General features: G+C 37.3%; 1 non-coding gene across 1 annotated transcript; it reads left to right on the forward strand.

The window, feature by feature from the left end:
• Positions 1–3207: 3207 nt before the first annotated feature.
• LOC116761435 lies at positions 3208–3314 on the forward strand. The gene has a single exon (XR_004352002.1). It is a non-coding gene; the product is annotated as a U6 spliceosomal RNA (small nuclear RNA).
• The last annotated feature ends 17630 nt before the right edge of the window (positions 3315–20944 follow it).

Here is a 20944-nt window from a genome sequence, read left to right on the forward strand (position 1 = left end):
CACAGATGTAGAGAACAAATGTATGGACACCAAGGGGGGAAAGCGGGGGTAGGGGGTGTTGATGGTGGGATGAACTGGGAGATTGGGATTGACATGCATACACAAATATGTATAAAACAGACAACTAATAAGAAAAAAATAATATACTCAAAGACAAATAAAGACGGCAGAACTACTTCAGATTAAAGGGGACTAAACAGACATGGCAACTAAATAAAATGACATTGCATAATAGACCCGGTGGTAGTAGAGTGGGTGAAGAGAATATTTACATATTCTCCAAGCATCTTTTCACAAATTACTTAAGTACACAGTGGAGAAACCTGGGAGACATCACTTAACCAAGTGATCAAAGCAACACCTGGTCTGGGATTTTCTTTTGCTGCAGAAGACATTATTGAGAAAATTAGCAAAATATGATTAAGGTTTGTAGATTAAATAAGAGAACTGCACCCCTGTTAATCTCCTGATTTTCACAATTGTACTGTGGTTGTGAAAGAGAATGTTATTTTTAGAAAACACACGCACACACAAAACAGGAAATACTTCTCTGTTTTATGGAGATATTTAGGAGAAAATGAACAGTATGTTTTCTACTTCACTTTCAGATGACTGAGAAAATAAAATGTGTGAGAATATATATACCCAATTGATAACATGTAAATGTACATTCATTCTCCAATTTTTATTTTTTTATTTTTTTATTTTTTTATTTTTTGCAGTATGCGGGCCTCTCACCGTTGTGGCCTCTCCCGTAGCAGAGCGCAGGCTCCGGACGCACAGGCTCAGCGGCCACGGCTCACGGGACCAGCCGCTCCGCGGCATGCGGGATCTTCCCAGACCAGGGCACGAACCCGTGTCCCCTGCATCGGCAGGCGGACTCTCAACCACTGCGCCACCAGGGAAGCCCATCATTCTCCAATTTTTTGATATCGGGCCAAGGCTATTCCTTTTTTATTGGTTTCACTGACTGTAGTTCTGCCTCCTTATTCTGGAATAATCTTACATCTATAGAGTCTAAGATAACCAGTTTTAGATTCTTTCAAATAGAGTCAGAGCTTAAACACATTTTTCAAGCAATCTGTATGTAGGGTCTGTATAGATTTTTAGGATTTTTGCTGATCTTTTTCAATTTCTATTCACATTTAATCCAATAACATCTTTTTAGTCACTCACTTTTCCGAGATGATTCACTCTTACAGAAACAACTCTTCATTGAATTCATATTTTATCCATTAGTGAAATGTTTGTTAACTATGTAGAGAACGTAAGGGTGCAGGGCCTAAAATGTCTCGACTAGTGACGATGTCTCTAGATAAATATTTTTGGAAGAAGGTTCCAAGGGATATTACTAATAATAAAATTAAAATAATGACGTTCACACCCACCAGCGCTGTGACGTTTCCAAGGCTGACCATAAAAGGCCAAAAAGTGGGCAGTGGCCCAATTCCTGGAAATCTTGACCCCTTCTCCAAAACAGTTGGACTATTCCTCCAACTTATTAGCCTATGAAATTATCCAGCCCATAAAAACTAACCACCACATATTTCAGGGCCTCTCGCCTTCTGAGATGGTCCATACTCTGTGGAGTGTGTTTCTCCCAGGGCCTCTCTTACCTTTTGAGACGGACTGCATTCTGTCTGTGGAATGTGTGTCTCTCTAAATAAATCCACTTCTTACCTATCAAAGTTAATTAATTAATTGATAATGTTCCAAAAGTGAAGTAAGGTGCAATGTTACATGGATCTCCCCATCACTCCCAACCAAGTGATAATAACAAGGAACAGCATCAGTTGTTTTGTATACTGGGCAGACTGTTATGAACGATACTAATTAGAATATTTGGCACTAACCTATTAAGAAAAGTTATAATTGAATCTCATTAGTCTACTCAGAAAATGTACCAAGCAGTTTTCTTTGTTCTTTGTTGAAGTGTAGTTGATTTACAATTCTGTGTTAGTTTAAGGTGTACAGCAAAGTGATTCACTTATATATATACATTTGTTTTCAGATTCTTTTTTTTTTTTGGTACTCGAGTCTCTCACTGTTGTGGCCTCTCCCGTTGCGGAGCACAGGCTCCGGACGCGCAGGCTCAGTGGCCATGGCTCACGGGCCTAGCCACTCCACGGCATGTGGTATCTTCCCGGACCGGGGCACGAACCCGTGTCCCCTGCATTGGCAGGTGGACTCCCAACCACTGCACCACCAGGGAAGCCCTGTTTTCAGATTCTTTTCCATTATAGGTTATTACAAGATATTGAATATAGTTTTTTGTGCTATACAGTAGGTCCTTGTTTATCTATTTTATATATAGTAATCTATATCTGTTAATCCCAAACTCCTAATTTATCCCTCCTTCCACTCAAGTAGCTTTCTAAGTGCTGGGAATATATCAGAGAACAAATTCTCTCCTCATTATGGAGCATATATTCAGATGTGGCAAGTGGGGGAAGGGAAATACTGACAGCCAGGAGAAAAAATGCCAAATAAGTAAGTAAATTATACTGTATGTTAGAAAGTGAAAGTTATATAGATTAAAAGCAAAGTGAATCCAGCATTGGAAATATAAGGATGGAAAATTATTTTTTTAATAATTATGGGAAAAACTCGCTGAGAAGCTGTCTGAGTTGTGATTTGAAGAGGGTGAGGGAATTAATGTTCAAGACAAAGGAAACAGCTAGTACAGTGGTCCCAAGACAAGACTATGTTTGGTGTGCTTGAGGAATAGCAAGGTGGCCAGTATGGGTGAAGATTAATGAGTGGGGAAGGAATTGAAGTAGATTCAGAGAAGTAAGGAGGGTGGTGGTGGTGGGAGCTGGTCAGCCCCCTGCAGACCACTTTAAGTAGTTCAACTTTTACTCTGAGTGAGATAGAGAGCCTTTGGAGAATTTCAAATAAATGAATGAAACGATCTGATTTAAACTGTAAAAGATTTACTCTAGTTATCTTGTTTAGAATAGATACTAGGGAGGGGTAAAGAGAGTTAGAAGGCTGAGGCAGGATTCTAGGCATCAGATAATGATGACTCTGACCAGGGTCATTGTAACAGATGGAGATATATTTCTAAAGTAATGCAAATAGGATTCCCCAAAGAACTGGATATAAGATATGGGAGGAAGAGAGGAAACAAGGACGACTCCAAGAATTTTTGTCAGAAGAACTGAAAGTTGGTGGTGTTTCCATCAAATACCTTTACTGTGACAGTGAGTGCTTGCTTTGGCAGAACATATACTAAAATTGGAACGAAACAGAGACGATTAGCATGGCCCCTGCACAAGGATGACACACAAATTTATGAAGCATTCCATATTTTTGGTGAAAGACTTGTACTCAGAAAACTATAAAACACTTATGAAAGATATCAAAGGTGACATAAACAGATGGAGAAATATGCCATGTCCTTGGATTGGAGAATCAATATTGTGAAAATGACTATACTACCCAAAGCAATCTACAAATTCAATGCAATCCCTATCAAACTACCAATGGCATTCTTCAGAGAATTAGAACAAAAAATTTTACAATTTGTATGGAAACACAAAAGACCCCAAATAGCCAAAGCCATCTTGAGAATGAAAAACGGAGGTAGAGGAATCAGGCTCCCTGACTTCAAACTATAACACAAAGCTACAGTAATCAAGACAGTATGGCACTGGCACAAAAACAGAAATATAGATCAATGGTACAGGATAGAATGCCCAGAGATAAACCCACACACATATGGTCACCTAATTTATGACAAAGGAGGCAAGAACATACAATGGAGAAAAGACAGTCTCTTCAATAAGTAGTGCTGGGAAAACTGGACAGCTACATGTAAAAGAATGAAATTAGAACACTCCCTAACACCATACACAAAAATAAACTCCAAATGGATTAAAGACCTAAATGTAAGACCGGACACTATAAAACTCTTAGAGGAAAACATAGGAAAAACACTCTTTGACATAAACCACAGCTCTTTTTTGACCCACCTCCTAGAGTAATGAAAATAATAACAAAAATAAACAAATGGCACCTAATGAAACTTAAAAGCTTTTGCACAACGAAGGAAACCATAAACAAGAAGAAAAGACAACGCTTAGAATGGGAGAAAATATTTGCCAACGAAGGAACTGACAAAGGATTAATCTCCAAAATATACAAACAGCTCATGGAGCTCAATATCAAAGCAACAAACAACCCAATTAAAAAATGGGCAGAAGTCCTAAATAAACATTTCACCAAAGAAGACATACAGGGCTTCCCTGGTGGCGCAGTGGTTGGGAGTCTGCCTGCCAATGCAGGGGACGCGGGTTCGTGCCCCGGTCCGGGAGGATCCCACATGCCGTGGGGCGGCTGGGCCTGTGGGCCATGGCCGCTGGGCCTGCGCATCCAGAGCCTGTGCTCCGCAACGGGAGAGACCACAGCGGTGAGAGGCCTGCGTACTGCAAAAAAAAAAAAGACATACAGATGGCCAAGAGGCATATGAAAATCTGCTCAACATTACTAATTATTAGAGAAATGAAAATCAAAACTACAATGAGATATCACCTCACACTGGTCAGAATGGCCATCATCAAAAAATCTAGGCAATAAATGCTGGAGAGGGTGTGGTGAAAAGATAACCCTCCTGCACTGTTGGTAGGAATGTAAATTGATACAACCACTACGGAAAACAGTATGGAGGTTCCTTCAAAAACTAAAAACAGGGGCTTCCCTGGTGGCGCAGTGGTTGGGAGTCTGCCTGCCGATGCAGGGGACACGGGTTCGTGCCCCGGTCTGGGAGGATCCCACATGCCGCGGAGCAGCTGAGCCTGCGCGTCCGGAGCCTGTGCTCCGCAACGGTGAGAGGCCCGCGTACCGCAAAAAAAAAAAAAAAAAAACTAAAAACAAAACTACCATATGACCCAGCAATCCCACTACTGGGCATATACCCTGAGAAAACCATAATTCAAAAAGAGTCATGTACGACAATGTTCATTGCAGTTGTACTTACAATAGCCAGGACATGGAAGCAACCCAAATGTCCGTTGGCAGATGAATGGATAAAGAAGATGTGGCACATATGTACAATGGAATATTACTCAGCCATAAAAAGAAATGAAAGTGAGTTATTTGTAGTGAGGTGGATGGGCCTAGAGTCTGTCATACAGAGCGAAGTAAGTCAGAAAGAGAAAAACCAATACCGTATGTTAATGCATATATATGAAATCTGAAAAAAAATAGTGGCAGGGCAGGAATAATTATGCAGACATAGAGAATGGACTTGAGGACTCAGGGTGGGGAGGGGGAAGCTGGGGTGAAGTGAGAGAAGCATCGACATATACACACTACCAAATGCAAAATAAACAGCTAGTGGGAAAGCAGCCACATAGCACAGGGAGATCAGCTCTGTGCTTTGCGATGACCTAGAGGGGTGGGAAAGTGAGGGTGGGAGGGAGGCTCAAGAGAGAGGGCATTTGGGGATATATGTATGCATATGGCTGATTCACTTTGTTGTACAACAGAAACTAACACAGCACTGTGAAGCAATTATACTCCAATAAAGATGTGTTAAAAAAATCTGACAGTGAAAACCTAGAAGCCATATTGGTAACCCATGGACTTTCCCTATTTACCTCCTGTAATGCCTGGTATTACTTTGGTTAGAAAAGTTGCGCCGAAAACTTTTAATATCAATTTCAGATTGCCTTCTTTATTTTCTTTATGGAGTTGGCTGTGCTCAAAGAATTAGAGCTGAGTTTGAATCTGAGATGGAATCGGTCCCCAGAAATACTCCATTCAGAGTCACACAGCAGTCCATTTTGGCACATTTCTTAGTGGCTGTTCGTACTTGTTCTCTAACAATTTTTTCCTAGCATCTAAGTCAAGTTTTTGATCTGGTGGTCAACATAACAGATGTCATTTATCTTGATCATAAAAGCTGTCACACAATAATTACAGTAAATTATTTTTTTGTTCGTTTGTTTTTTACCCACTGACCTTTGGTGGTTACTATCTAGGCACTTGTTTCTCTGTGTATTTATAAGTTGAGCTGATTGACAGGTCATGATCTATATGAATGATTCTTCTTTCTTTTTATCCATACTCGGATGATTTTCATGTACCGACCGTTGCAGTCAATGTCGAATCTCTCAAAATTTCTTCCTCTCTGACCTGGTTGCTTGGCAGAAAACCTAGGAGTCATCCACACCATTCCATTATCACTCTCATCCATAACCAAGTCTATTTTCTTCTTTATTCTAATATCTGTTAGCTACAGTCTCCTCTCAATGTGCAGCACACCTGTTTCAAGTCATCCTTAACCTTTCTTTCTTGAATTACTTGTGTAGCAAATACAGCAAAAATTACTTATTTGAAAGCCGTCTCTAGTTACTTCAACATTCTAGGAATTGCAGAAGTCATCTTTAGGGGCTCATTTGTTTGGACAAACCCATGAATGGACCTCTGATTATAAAAGCTAAAGACAAGTAGCTGAAACTAGTAGGAAAACTCTACAAACAAAGCAAAATAATTATCCTCAATGTGTGTGAAGATTATTATTTGGCTAAATTAGGATGGATTCTTACTATTTTTATTTTTCTTACTCTTTGAAGCCCTGGGACCTGGTAAAGAAGTAATATTAGAGAGAGACATCTGATTTGAGTAGAAACAAGTTCCAGAAGCATGACAGAATGTTAGAAGAAGCCCTGTGACAGGGCAGGGTTAATGGACACAAGGGAAAGTACTGTCTGAAACTCAATTTTCAGTTTTGTTTTCCTAATGATTTCTTTAAATCTTTATTTAAGAATTATCTGCAGTAATATTAGGAAGAGACACGGACAAGAGAACAGAAGTAATCCTAAGTAAGGAGGAGAGGTAGTTTGAGAGGTAATCAAAAGACGTAAACATCCACTGAAAAGTTTGAGAACCTTTAGGCACCGGGACTGAATTCCTTGATGCATTACAGGGGAAAATCTCAAATTACAGATGTTTGGGTATTAAAAGGAAAGTTAGCTTTAGATGTGTGGGTATTTTGTGCCCACTTGGGATACACAGCCTGCTTTCAATATTGTCCTTTGTTCTCTTTCTGAGCAATCATTCTGTCTTTCGTATATAACCATATTTCCCTCTTGACTAACCTCTTTCATTAAATCCCCATTATCTTCCATACAAAGTCAAGACTGCTTGCTTGTCCTTTTCTCCTTAACTTGCAAATGTAAATCCTTCCATATCTTTAGATAACCTATATTTTATTCATCCAACTTCCAAGTTCCTTAGTGTGTCATATTTTCACATGTTTCAAAGTCTTTGCACTAATTATACCTGTGATGGAAATATTTCCTCCCTTATCTGAATGACGATTATTGATGCAGTAACAGATTTAGCCCAAGACAGAGCTTTCTTGATCCCCTTTATGTCGAGTTAGGAGACACTTATCCATGCTCTCATAGTATCCGTGTACACTGCCGTCAAAACCTATGCCAGACTCTGCTGTAGTTGCTGATTTTTGTGTTCATGGTGCCATGTTCATCTATGAATTCATACCAACTATCCCAGATACTAGCATTTACCGGGTGTTCAGTAAATATTTCCTAAGTAATCAAATCAATAAGTTATAGTAGTTAGGGAGCCACGTGATGTTATAAAAAATACTCATTTAGGGCTTCCCTGGTGGCGCAGTGGTTGAGAGTCCGCCTGCCGATGCAGGGGACACGGGTTTGTGCCTCGGTCCAGGAAGATCCCACATGCCGCGGAGCAGCTGGGCCCATGAGCCATGGCTGCTAAACCTGCGCGCCCGGAGCCTGTGCTCCGCAACGGGAGAGGCCACAACAGTGAGAGGCCCGCATACCGCAAAAAAAGAAAAAAATACTCATACTTTTAATATAAAAATAAAATGTTTAGTATAGATCAGTCATAAATACAATTCAATTTTTGTTTTATCACTTCAGAGCTTTAAGTATATGCATAGATGTATGTGTACAAATACAAGTATTTTCAGGTATTTGTAAAATTTTATCATATTGTATCATAATATTCCTGCTTCTCTCACTTATAAAATAGTATGGATTTTCCCAGTCAGTACATAGAAAGTGAATTATTATTTTTAACAGCTACATGCAGTTCCATTGAATGAATGTTCTAAATTTTATTGACAATTGTCTCTTGTTAGACATATGCTTATTTGAAAACTTTCACTATCCTAAATGACTATGCATATTTACATTTGCATACTTGTCCTCTTGTTTCCTCTGGATCTGTGCCTATGAGTGAATTCGTAAATATCTTGGACTTAAGTGTTTAATAGTAAACACAGGGGGAAAGTCTGTGCTGTGTACATTTTGTACCCTTCTTATGGATATAAAAGGCTGAGGTTTTCTGCAAGTAACTGGGTGTGATGTTCCTGGTTTTTGCAACAGCTGCTTTCAGAAAGGGAAGAACATCACACTCTTTCGAAAAGAATCCATTTATGAAAACATTCCTCTCTATGCTGACAAAATATAAAGCAACTTTACCAGAATGAACATAGCTCACATACCACTTTTGGAATTCAACAGGAAGAATAATTTTGGTTGTCACCTAACTTATTACTCTTTTCTTTTTTCTAGAAAGAATAAGAGAAATGATTCGTTTTTACCATAAATAAGTGACAACATCCTTACACTGGGAACATTAACAATAAAAAAAGATACAAATATCTCAGAACCCCACCAAGTTATATTTGCCCACTTGTACTGGCACCTTATTAAGGATTTAAGTTTTGCTTGAAGTTCAGATTTTCCCTTCTTTCCAATTTCTTCATCCCAAATGCACGTTTCTGGCCTCTGGGACTATGTTCTTCATGATGGAAAGGCATTGTATGATTTGCTTTCCCTTAAGGATTTCTGGGATCTCTTGATAAAGAGTTCAAAGAGTTTTCTAACTCTGAAGTAGGATAAGCTTAAATGGAAAGGAAAGCGGGCATGGAGTAAAAATGTCACTGTGTCAACCCTTGTTCTTCTACATAATAAACAATGTTGGGTAAACCATTTAATTTATTTAAGCCTCAGTATTCTTATCTGCAAGATGAAGAAATTATTTCACAAGGTAGCAGGCAAGAGTAAATGAAATGTACAGCACATTACCTGAGTAAAGAATGAGTCATTTGCGACTGTTAGCAGATGAGATTAGCTTGCCTTTCACAAAAGCCTTAGTTTCCTTCTCTTTGTTCTTTTGATGTCAGGATTCAGTATTTAGTATTCCTCTTTGTCCCTGGGAATAGGTTTTCCTTCCTCATCTTCAATATCTGATTTTTAGAGTAACTTGTCCTTAATTTTAAAAGAAGAAGTCTAATTCTTTCCAATTTTGATACCCATTTCCCAGACCTTATGATTTTGTGGAAAGGAAAAAGACTTCTGCAATGTCTGCTTTCTCTTCTGGATATCCTATTCTGTAGCCCCCTCATACTGGCAGTCCTGCCATTTTGTGCATGTATAACAGCACCAGCAAATTTTAATAAACCAAAGGAAGTGCCCTCTTTCCTGCATTCTTGCCTAATGGCTATAACTGGACTCTACTCCTGCCTCATATCTTATGTTTCTGTTCTTAATACTCAAGGGGACGCTTGCTCTGTCCTGTGTCCTAATCCTCTCTCATTTGGTCAGCCTGCTATTTCCCCCCCACTTTGATCATTCTTATACCTTCACTATTTATTGGACCTAATTTTAAAATGACCTGCTTTTATAGCCTGCTTTTTTATTCTTTTAAATTTAAATCGTATATGCCTGAGTTTATTATTGTGTGCAACCTGACCACAAAATAATCCAGCTGTGAAAGCCAAAGCATCCAGCTCGGAAGACACTTTTAGAAATGCAGTGAAATTCTACTATCTGGGAGGGTCTCTGGGGTCAACTTCTAATATAATAATATCCTCAGCATAAATATTTTCCATTTTATTACTTATGTACTCATATAATTAGTTAAAATAGGGTTATCTTACATTGTTGGACTGGAATTTGTTTTGAACCTCCAAGTAGAGTACCAAGAGCAGAGTTAATAAGTTTTTTTTTTTTGGTACGCGGGCCTCTCACTGTTGTGGCCTCTCCCGTTGCGGAGCACAGGCTCCGGACGCGCAGGCTCAGCGGCCATGGCTCACGGGCCCAGCCGCTCCGCGGCATGTGGGATCTTCCCCGGCCGGGGCACGAACCCGTGTCCCCTGCATCGGCAGGCGGACTCTCAACCACTGCGCCACCAGGGAAGCCCAAGTTCTGCTTTTTGAATGCTCTCATAAAACTTCTTTTTGGTAACTCTCTAAGTTCTAGATTAGATAGTAAATTCTTCGAGGGCAGGGATCATATTTATTTTTATTTTGCACTTATGACAGATCTGGCATACACTGAGCTGCATTAGCTAAATTACATGGACTAATAGATCCATTAAATGAAAATTTTCTCCATGGTATACTCAGACATTATCTTAGAACAAGACTCAAATGAGAGACTGTATAAAAAAAAACTTTTAAACAAAATATTTTGAAACTACAATATATTCTTTTATTCATTTACTCAGTAAACATATTTTCATTTCGTGCCCAGTATTATGTGCCAGGCTCAAAAAAATTACTTACATTGGAGGGGTTTTTAGCTTTATGCTGTGACTTGTTTTATTAAACTAAACTTTGTTTTTGATAATTTATCCTAAGATTCATATTCTACATGTCTATTGATATTTTTTTATCTCTTGCAGTTTTCCTTATGGGCCTTAATGACACAGTTTTACCTAGTATTTCATTCCCAAATCTTGACATTTTTAGAACTATGTTTTTCTTTACCTTTCCTGGGAGTTCCACATGCTATTACCTATTTATTTGGTAAAGAAATTTCTGCTAGATTGATTATTAACAGATCTTAACAAGCTCATATGCAATTACTCTCTGATATGATGTTTGTGTTTTTGTCTAAGAATCATCTCATTAAGTTTTTTTTCACCATAATAGTTCATAATTCAGATATAGTTTTCCCCTAGGTCAAGTTGCTTTCTGTGCATACATTTTACTCTTATGTTTGAAGAAGTACATTTTGATACATATTTCAATAATCATTTGATCCAGTTGGTTAAATTTTATAAATATCTTCTCACCCAAAGGTGAAATTTTCAACATCTGAAAGTAATTCTAGTAAAAACTTGAAATGTATTTCTTACATAGTCATAAAGTAAATCGTAGGAAATGCTTTGGCAAAAAGTGACTAGAAGATAAAAATTCATGTATGATTGGAAAACTTTTGAAACGGGCTGAAATCAGAGAAAAAGCAAATAAAAATCAGTGGAACTATTTTTCTAAATGAAAAATAAAAGTAAACAGTCAAAACATTCTAGAATATGTTTCTCACATACTGAGAACTAAGATTTACAGTGTTGCAATGCCAAGTATAAACCTCAAATATGCAGGAAGATTTAAAACGGTGTTTTTTAAGATGCAAGAAACTTGAATGAACTTTCAGGTACTGTAGCAGAATAGCAGGGCTCACACTTCTTCTTTCTCATCTTATCAGTTCAACCGAGAAGGTCCTGAATTCAAACTCATGTTGACCGTGATTCCCTTTACTTCTCAGAAAAGGGGATCGGTTAAATCCATAAATCGTTTCTTGTTTCTTGGAGCCATATATGCATGTGCTATGTCAGTAGAGTACTGAAATTAACAACCCTGTAGGGCTTTCATCTGCTCTACATTGCTGTTTTTTTCTCTTCACTTGTCTAGTGTCCAGTTAAGTAAAAAATTATCTTTCTTGTCTAATTTCTAAGACAATACAAGTTGAACTTTTTTATGTTCCTTCAAGATACATATTATTCCTGGTTTTGAAACCACTAACCCTTAACTCTCCTTTCAGTCAAACTTTTACTGTATCTGTTCCTGGAAATTGCAGTGGCCGGTTGCACAAGAAGAGAATTGTCATCTATCACATTTCTTTAGAACATTTTCACAGGGGCTAGAAGCAAATATTTACACAATGGTCTGGTGGAAAAAAAAAAAAGTGGGATGGGAATAATGGGAAGTGGCCCCTTTCTTGTAGGATTGCAGTGTAATTGCTTCTGAGATGAGTAAGAATGATGAATCGTTACACAATGGTGGGGAAGTTCTGAGTGGGTGACCCAGAGAGATGTTGTCGTTGGATTTTGTTCTGCTCCAGCTTATCTCCCCTGGCTGTGATCACTGCTGAAAAAAATGAACAGATAGGAACCATTGAAAATGATCTCAGTCCTCACCTGGGCCCTCAGTTCTGTCATTAGGCTCATTCTACCACAATCTGTGCTATGTCACTTTCTCACATTTCACAGAAAAAAAAAAAAAAAATCACTTCACAGAAGTGCTTCTCACCAAATTCCTTATTGACTTCTACATCACAAATCAAAAAACTCTTGCCAGTCATCCTTTTATTTGATATGTCAACATTATTTGACACATGGACTATTTTCTTTTTGTTTGTTTCTAATATTTTATTTTCTTGGGTATAGTGTTTCATTCTCCAGGATTTTCTCGTATATACCTGAGCATTTCTCCTCTTTGTTTTTTTATTTTATTTTATTATTATTTTTTTTATCTGTACACGGGCCTCTCACTGTTGTGGCCTCTCCCGATGCGGAGCACAGGCTCCAGACGCGCAGGCTCAGCGGCCATGGCTCACGGGCCCAGCCGCTCCGCGGCATGTGGGGTCTTCCCGGACCGGGGCACGAACCCGTGTCCCCTTAATCGGCAGGCAGACTCTCAACCACTGCGCCACCAGGGAAGCCCTCCTCTTTGTTTTTTTGAAAACTTTTTCTGCTTTATTTAACCACTCCATACTGGAGTTTCTTGTATGTTCATCATTACCCATACTCTCGTGGTAAGTGACCTCTTTGATTTCTGTCTCTTCAGTTGCCATCCGCATACTCCCAAGCTTACATCTCCAGTCCAGATTTCTCCTCCCTGATTCTTAATTGCACATGTATTGTTTACTCATTGCCTCCTCTTGGATGTTTCAAAGAGATTTCAAATGTCACATGCCCCGTTTTGAACTTGCTACCTTTCATTCCAAATCTGTCCTTTTTCCATCCAGTGTCTTTATCATAGTTAATGATAACCTTACCTGTTGTGCAATCCATAATCTTGAATTCTTTCACCCCTTCATCATCAATCATCAAAGTCTATCTTTTAGACTACCAGAATGTATTTTGCCCATATCCACGTGTTTTTTTCTCCCTCTATTCTTGGATCTCAAGAAGACATAATAGAATCACTGATATCCTTGAGCTATGGCACATTGTCATTATCCGTACATGAGTACACCTTATTTAGTTAGTCAGTCAGTCATTTATTTCTAGGAATAATGAAATGTTGTTGAACCCACCACTACATCCAACATCCATACCACATGTCATTTATTACTGAGCATCATTAAAGCCTCCTATCTTGCATTATTACATCTACTTTTGCCCTTTTGCAAGCTCTTTTTATAATGTGGCCAGAGTAATTGTTGAAAATAGAAATTTGACCATATTACTATCTTGTTGGCTACCACTCAGGATCTTCTTTATGCCCTTAAGAAAAAGTTCTTAACATGGCTTTGAGTATTCTGGGAGATCTGTCCCTGCCCTGCCTCTAAACGCATCAAATGCCAACCTCATCCTCAGTTTCTATGTTGCAGCCATACTGCATTTGTAACTCCTTCAATGAAACAGTCTATTTCTTACCTCATGAACTAGAAACATGCTTTCCCTTCTGCCTGGAGAACCTTCTGCTCTTTTACGGTAGCTATATAACTCATCCTTCAGAGCTCACCTTATAGGACACTTTCCCTAGATGTCATACAAACCCTCTAGAATTGGTTGTAAGAAGTTAAGTCCACTTGCTATGTTCTTGCCCTCTATATCACATAGAACAATTTATTTGCTTATGTTTATGTCTACCATCCCTCCTAGACTATATGCTCAATGAAATGAGATGCCTTGAATGAATGAATTCCTAATGTAGCCCAAGAAACTAACAGTATTTAATACAAGTAGACATTTAAATATATTTGTTTATTAAATGCAAAAATATAAAATGTGGAGTGGAAACCATATTGTATTGAGTTTAACTGGATGAAAGGAAAAGCAAATTGTGAACAAAAACTGCTTTCTCACAAAGAACTCTTAAAAAGGAAAAGCTGGAATTGCAAGTCTTTGCTGAAGAATTTGGGAAATTCAAATATCAAATGCTGAGGAATGTCAAGTACGAACATGAAATCTCAGCTACCAGGAATAGATCAGAGTCTAGAGTTAAAGCAAAGAGTTTATATTACAGGATGTGTGGTGGGAAAAGAGCAAGAAAAGATTGAGAACAAGAAGAAAGGTCAGTGTCAGATTATCCATAAAGTATTCAATAATTGCTGTGTACAAAAAGTGTAGTTGTGTTTGACTAGCTTAAAGAACAAATGCAAGGCTAAGCAAATGATAATTTTCAAGGGGATAGTGAACATGGAGGGACATCCATAACGTAACTTGGTAGAGAAAAATAACTTATACTCAATATGGGTGTAATCTAGGTCAGCTGTAAACCATAAAAGTGCGATATTAGGTAGGTTAGCCATAGCAATTGTTGGATGGAGTAGAGAGAAGGATATCCAGTCTGTGGCTGGTGATAAAATGGTACAAAGATAACATATTTCTTTTGTCTCATTAATATCTGTTGGAAGGCAGGACCCCCAGTTTTGAAGCACTCATTGATTTGGAGAGGAAGTGAAGACAGTAAGTGAAGCACAAGTGGATCATCTGGAACAAATGACTGGAACTGGTACATGACAAAAACTATCACAAAGCATGAACAATAGCAGAAGTCCATTTACTAGAATTGGGGGAAAATAAAATCGGTGTATGATGGAATGAAAGCCAACTATTAGTCAAGAAGCAGCCTGTAGTGAACTATTTGTACACAACAAGCATCACATTATGCCAACATCCACACTTTATACGTTCAATGTAAATGATGAGTTTACAAGTGTGAAGCTTAAATTTCTACTTAATGTGCTAGAATATTAGGGAAAATAATCTGAGAAAAAGGACGATATTGAGTTAATTAAGGTGAAGAGCACAAAGGAATCAGAACACATTGCACTCTGGGGTTTTGACGGGAAAAAAAATCAGGTATGTGGGGCAAAGAACTTTCCAGAAAAGTTGAAAAATAATAGTTGAAGAATTTGAAACCAAGGGAGTCCTGGCACTCTATCACAAAGGATAGCTAGGTCTAGATGACCATTCTCCATGAACTGCAACAGAAGACTAGATAATTAATGGACTGTTTATTCAGAGATTGGTAGCACCTAAAAAAAGAAAAATTGATCAGCATTACAAAGAGACTATAACTCAGGCAAATTAGAAAGAGAACACAGATATTCTCAACAATTGGGTGGTGGAAAGCTGAGTAAGGCATGGGTGTGTTCCATGATTTGTATAATAATACTATAAATCTGTAGTTTGTATGTAGAGATTTTTTAAAACAGCAATACAGAAGTTTATTTCATTATAAAAACACTAGGTGATCTAACAAAGCTAACGACTTCATTTAGAGAAGGAATAAATGGGAGAAAGGACACAAGGACTTTGCTAACAAGCCCAAAATCTGTTCCAAAATCCAAAATAAGTTCCAAAATCTGGTACCACCTGTTTCTCTATTCCTGTTCCTTCTTCCTTTTGCCATGCACAAGCCCATATAAAAATATACAAGTTTTCCTACCAAATTATCTTCTAACTTTCAGGTCCACTCAAAATTTTTCACATCTTCAGTTTTCCCCAAAATGGTTCTCACTGAAGGGTTTGCCTTGCACCATGTATTGCTGTAAACCTGAAAGATGGGGCCAATGCTAGAGTTTTCCCTTTTCTTTATCCTCCATCAAAAAGCATTCACTGCGACTTCTCTGTTGGTGCAATGGTTAAGAATCTGCCTGCCAATGCAGGGGACGCGGGTCCGAGCCCTGATCCGGGAAGATCACACATGCTATAAAGCAACTAATCCCGTGCGCCACAACTACTGAAGCCTGCGTGCCTCTTGCAGAACAACTAAGCCCGTGTGCCGCAACTACTGAAGGCTGCGCGCCTAGAGCCCATGCTCCACAACGAGAGAAGCCACCACAATGAGAAGCCCGCGCACCGCAACAAAGACCCAATGCAGCCAAAAATAAATAAATTTATTTATTTATTTATTTTTTAAAAAGCTCACTAAGATTTTCTTTTTTTTTTTTTAACATCTTTATTGGGGTATAATTGCTTTACAATGGTGTGTTAGTTTCTGCTTTACAACAAAGTGAATCAGCCATACATATACACATGTTCGCATATCTCCTCCCTCTTGCGTCTCCCTCCCTCCCACCTTCCCCATTCCACCCCTCCAGGTGGTCACAAAGCACCCTGCCCATATTTAAAGTGTGCAGTTTTTTATTTTTGATAAACAGGTGTGTACCTGTGAAACTATCAACACAATCAAGACAATGAACATATCAATTACCCTCCAAAAGTTGTGTCATTTTTATCCCTTGGTGTAACCCCTCCTTTTCACCCTTCCCAATCTATCCCTAAGCAACCACTCCTTCCAGTCACAATAGATTAGTTTGCATTTTGCAGAATTCTATATAAATAAGATCGCAAAGTATAAGATTCATTGCTGTTGTAACACATATCAACAGTTCATTCCTTTGTAATGCTGAGTAGTAGTCCCACTGTTCGTTTACCCATTTACCAGTTGAAGGACATTTGGTTTGTCTAGTTTTTGTCCATCACAAATAAAAGTGGTGCAAACATTCATGTACAAGTCACTAAATGGATATATGTTACCATTTTTCTTAAGTAAAACGTTAGAAGTTTGTTCAGTGTTCAAAAAATAATTGCCAGATTATTTTTGAAAGTGCTTACATCATTTAAATTCTATTAAGACTGTAGTATCTAGGAATCCTTTGTCTAGCCTAAGGTCACGAAGATTTTCTCCTCTGTTTTCTTTTTAAAGTTGTGTAGTTTTAGGTTTCATATTTATGTCTGTGATCTCTTTTAAGTTAATTTTTGTATATGGCTTAAGGATTGAAATTTACATTACTGCATATGGATAGCCAATCGTTCAACACCATTTGTTGACAATATTATATACTTTGTCAAAAATCAGTCATCCATATATGTGTTGGTTATGCTAATACAACAGTGTCTTCATTATGGCAGTTCTATAAATAAGTCTCGAAATAGGCTAGTGTTAATCCTCCAACGTGTTCATCACTTTAAAATTTGTTATGGCTATTCTAGACCCTTTGCAGTTCCAAATAAAATTCAAAATCAATTTTCCAGTTTTTATGAAAAAACGCCCACTGGGATATTGGTTCCGGTTACATTGAATTTAGAAATCAAATTGTGAAGCATTGAAATCTTAATAATATCTTCTAACCCAAGAACGCAGTATACCTCTCGAATTGTTTACGTCTTCTTTTATTTCTTTCAGGAATATTGTGTAGTTTAGAGTGTATAGGACTTTCACATTTTTGGTCGAATTTATTCCTAAATATTTTGTATAATTTTGATACTACTACAAATGGAATTTATTTTTTCAATTTCAATTTCTGATTTTTTTGTTGCTTGATTTTTGTATATTGGTCATGTATCCTGCAACCCTGCTAAACTCAATTACTAGTTCTAGTAGTCTTTTTGTAGATTCTATTATATTAGATTGTAATCGTCCTACACAGACGATTGTGTCATCTGCAAAACAAGACTGTTTTACTTCCTTTTCAATATGGATGCTTTTATCTCTTTACCTTGACTGATTGTACTGGTTAGTATCTCCAGTACCATGTTGAATAGAAATGATTAAAATGAACGTTTTTGTCTTTTGATCTTAAGGAGAAAGCATTCAGTCTTTCAGCATTAAGTATGATTTTAGCTGTAGGTTTTTCATAGGTGCCCTTTATGTACCTAGTTCACTAAGAGTTTTTATTGTGAATTGATATAACACTTTGTGAAAGGCTTTTTTACATCTATCAAGTTGATTGAATTATTTTTCTGTTTAAGTGTCTTAATGTAATGAGTTGTGTATAATGATTTTTGAATGTTAAATTAACCTTACATTTCTGGGATGAACCCTGCTTGGTCATGATGTATTATCATTTTATATATTGTTAGATTTTATTTGCTAACGTTTTGTTTAGAGTTTTGCATATATGTTTTCGAGAGATATTCATATGTAATTTTCCTTCCTTATAACGTCTTTTCTGGTTTTGATATCAAGTCATGTTGGCCTCATAGAACATGTAAGAAAGTAGTCACTACTTTTTATTTTCTGGAAATGTTTGTTTAGAATTTTTTTTTCCTTAAATATTTCTTAGAATTTACAAGTGAAGCCAATGGGAATTGGAATATTCATTGTGGGAAGATTTTTAGTAATTTTAATGCATATACATATATATGTATTAGATGTAAGTTTATATTTTTTCAGGTTGTTTCTTCTTCAGTGGTCTTTTGTAGTTTGTGCTTTTTAAGGAATTTGTCCATTTGATATAAACTGTCAATTTATTGGCAAAGAGTATTTATACTAATTTATACTATACCCTTACTTTCATTTAATTCTGTAGAATATCCAGTGATTCCCTTCTTAATATTGGCAATTTGTGCCTTTCTTTTTCCTAATGAGGCTAGTTTTAGTTTTAACCATTTTATGCGCATTCTCAGAGAACCAGGTTTGGGTTTCATTTATATTCTCTATTTTTCTGCTCTTTATTTCATTGATTTCAGCTTTGATTTTTAGTAATTTCTAACTTCTACTTACTGGGTTGAATTTTCTCTTCTTTTTCTAGTTTCTTAAATTGATGCCATTAATTGAGACCTTTCTTCTTTTTTAATGTAGGTGTTTAGTGTCATAAATTTCCCATTAAGTACTGTTTTAGTGACATCCCACAAATTTTGATGTATTATATTTTCATTTTTATTCATTCCTAAATATTTTTTAATTTCTGTTTTGATTTTTTCTTTTTGAACCCAACAGCACATTAAAAGAATCATACACCATAATCAAGTGGGGTTTATCCCAGGGATGCAAGGATTCTTCAATATACGCAAATCAATCAATGTGATACACCATATTAACAAACTGAAGAATAAAAACCATAGGATCATCTCAATAGATGCAGAAAAAGCTTTTGACAAAGTTCAACACCCATTTATGATAAAAAAAAAAAAGCCCTCCAGAAAGTAGGCATAGAGGGAACTTACCTCAACATAATAAATGTCACATATGACAAACCCACAGCCAACATTGTTCTCAATGGTGAAAAACTGAAAACATTTCCACTAAGATCAGGAACAAGACAAGGTTGTCTACTCTCACCACTATTATTCAACATAGTTTTGGAAGTTTTAGCCACAGCAATCAGAGAAGAAAATGAAATAAAAGGAATCCAAATCAGAAAAGAAGAAGTGAAGCTGTCACTATTTGCAGATGACATGATACTATACATAGAGAATCCTAAAGATGCTACCAGAAAACTACTAGAGCTAATCAATGAATTTGGTCAAGTAGCAGGATACAAAAATTAATGCACAGAGGGCTTCCCTGGTGGTGTGGTGGTTGAGAGTCCACCTGCCGATGCAGAGGACACGGGTTCGTGCCCCGGTCCAGGAAGATCCCACATGCCGCAGAGCGGCTGGGCCTGTGAGCCATGTCCGCTGAGCTTGCGCGTCTGGAGCCTGTGCTCCACAATGGGAGAGGCCACAACAGTGAGAGGCCCGCGTACCAGGAAAAAAAAATTAATGCACAGAAATCTCTTGTATTCCTATACACTAATGATGAAAAATCTGAAAGAGAAATTAAGGAAACACTCCCATTTACCACTGCAACAAAAAGAACAAAATACCTAGGAATAAACCTACCTAAGGGGACAAAAGACCTGTATGCAGAAAACTATAAGACACTCATGAAAGAAATCAGTGACGATACAAACAGATGGAGAGATATACCATGCTCTTGGATTGGAAGAATCAACATTGTGAAAATGACTATACTAGCCAAAGCAGTCTACAGATTCAATGCAATCCCTATCAAACTACCAATGGCATTTTTCACAGAACTAGAACAAAAAAATTCACAATTTGTATGGAAGAACAAAAGATGCCAAATAGCCAAAGCAATCTTGAGAAAGAAAAACGGAGCTGGAGGAATCATGCTTCCTGATTTCAGACTATACTAAAAAGCTACAGTAATCAAGAGAGTATGGTACTGCAACAAAAACAGAAATGTAGATCAATGGAACAGGACAGAAATCCCAGAGATAAACCCATGCACCTATGGTCACCTTATTTTTGATAAAGGAGGCAAGAATATACAATGGATAAAAGACAACCTCTTCAATAAGTGGTGCTGGGAAAACTGGACAGCTACATGTAAAAGAATGAAATTAGAACACTTCCTAACACCATACACAAAAATAAACTCAAAATGGATTTCTTCTTTGACCACTGGATTATTAAAAGTGAGCTATTTTGGCTTCCAAATATTTGAGGTTTTCCAAAGATATTACTGTTATTGATTTCTACTCCCATGTGATCAGAGAAGATATTTTGTATGATTTGAATTACTTTAATTTGTTGAGAATTTATTTATGCCCCCAAACCTTATCTATCTTAGGAAGTGTTCTGTAGGCACTTGAAAAGAATGTAAGTTCTGTTGTTATAGGAAGAAATATTCTATATATGTTGTTCAGGTTATGTTGACTGATAGTGTTGTTCAGTTCTATTCCTACTGATTTTCTTCCTACTTGTTTTACAAATTGTTGAGAGAGATTTTGAAATCTCCTACTATAATTCTGGATTTTCTATTTCTCCTTGCAGTTTTGTAAGTTTTTGCTTCATGGATTTTGAAGCTCTGACATTAATTTCACAAACATTTAGTATTGATGTGTACTCTTGATAAATGCACCATTTATCATTATGAAATGATTTTCCTTATTTCTGGACATATTTATTC

The sequence above is a fragment of the Phocoena sinus genome, chromosome 10 (assembly GCF_008692025.1).
Source record: "Phocoena sinus isolate mPhoSin1 chromosome 10, mPhoSin1.pri, whole genome shotgun sequence".
Taxonomy (NCBI): domain Eukaryota; kingdom Metazoa; phylum Chordata; class Mammalia; order Artiodactyla; family Phocoenidae; genus Phocoena; species Phocoena sinus.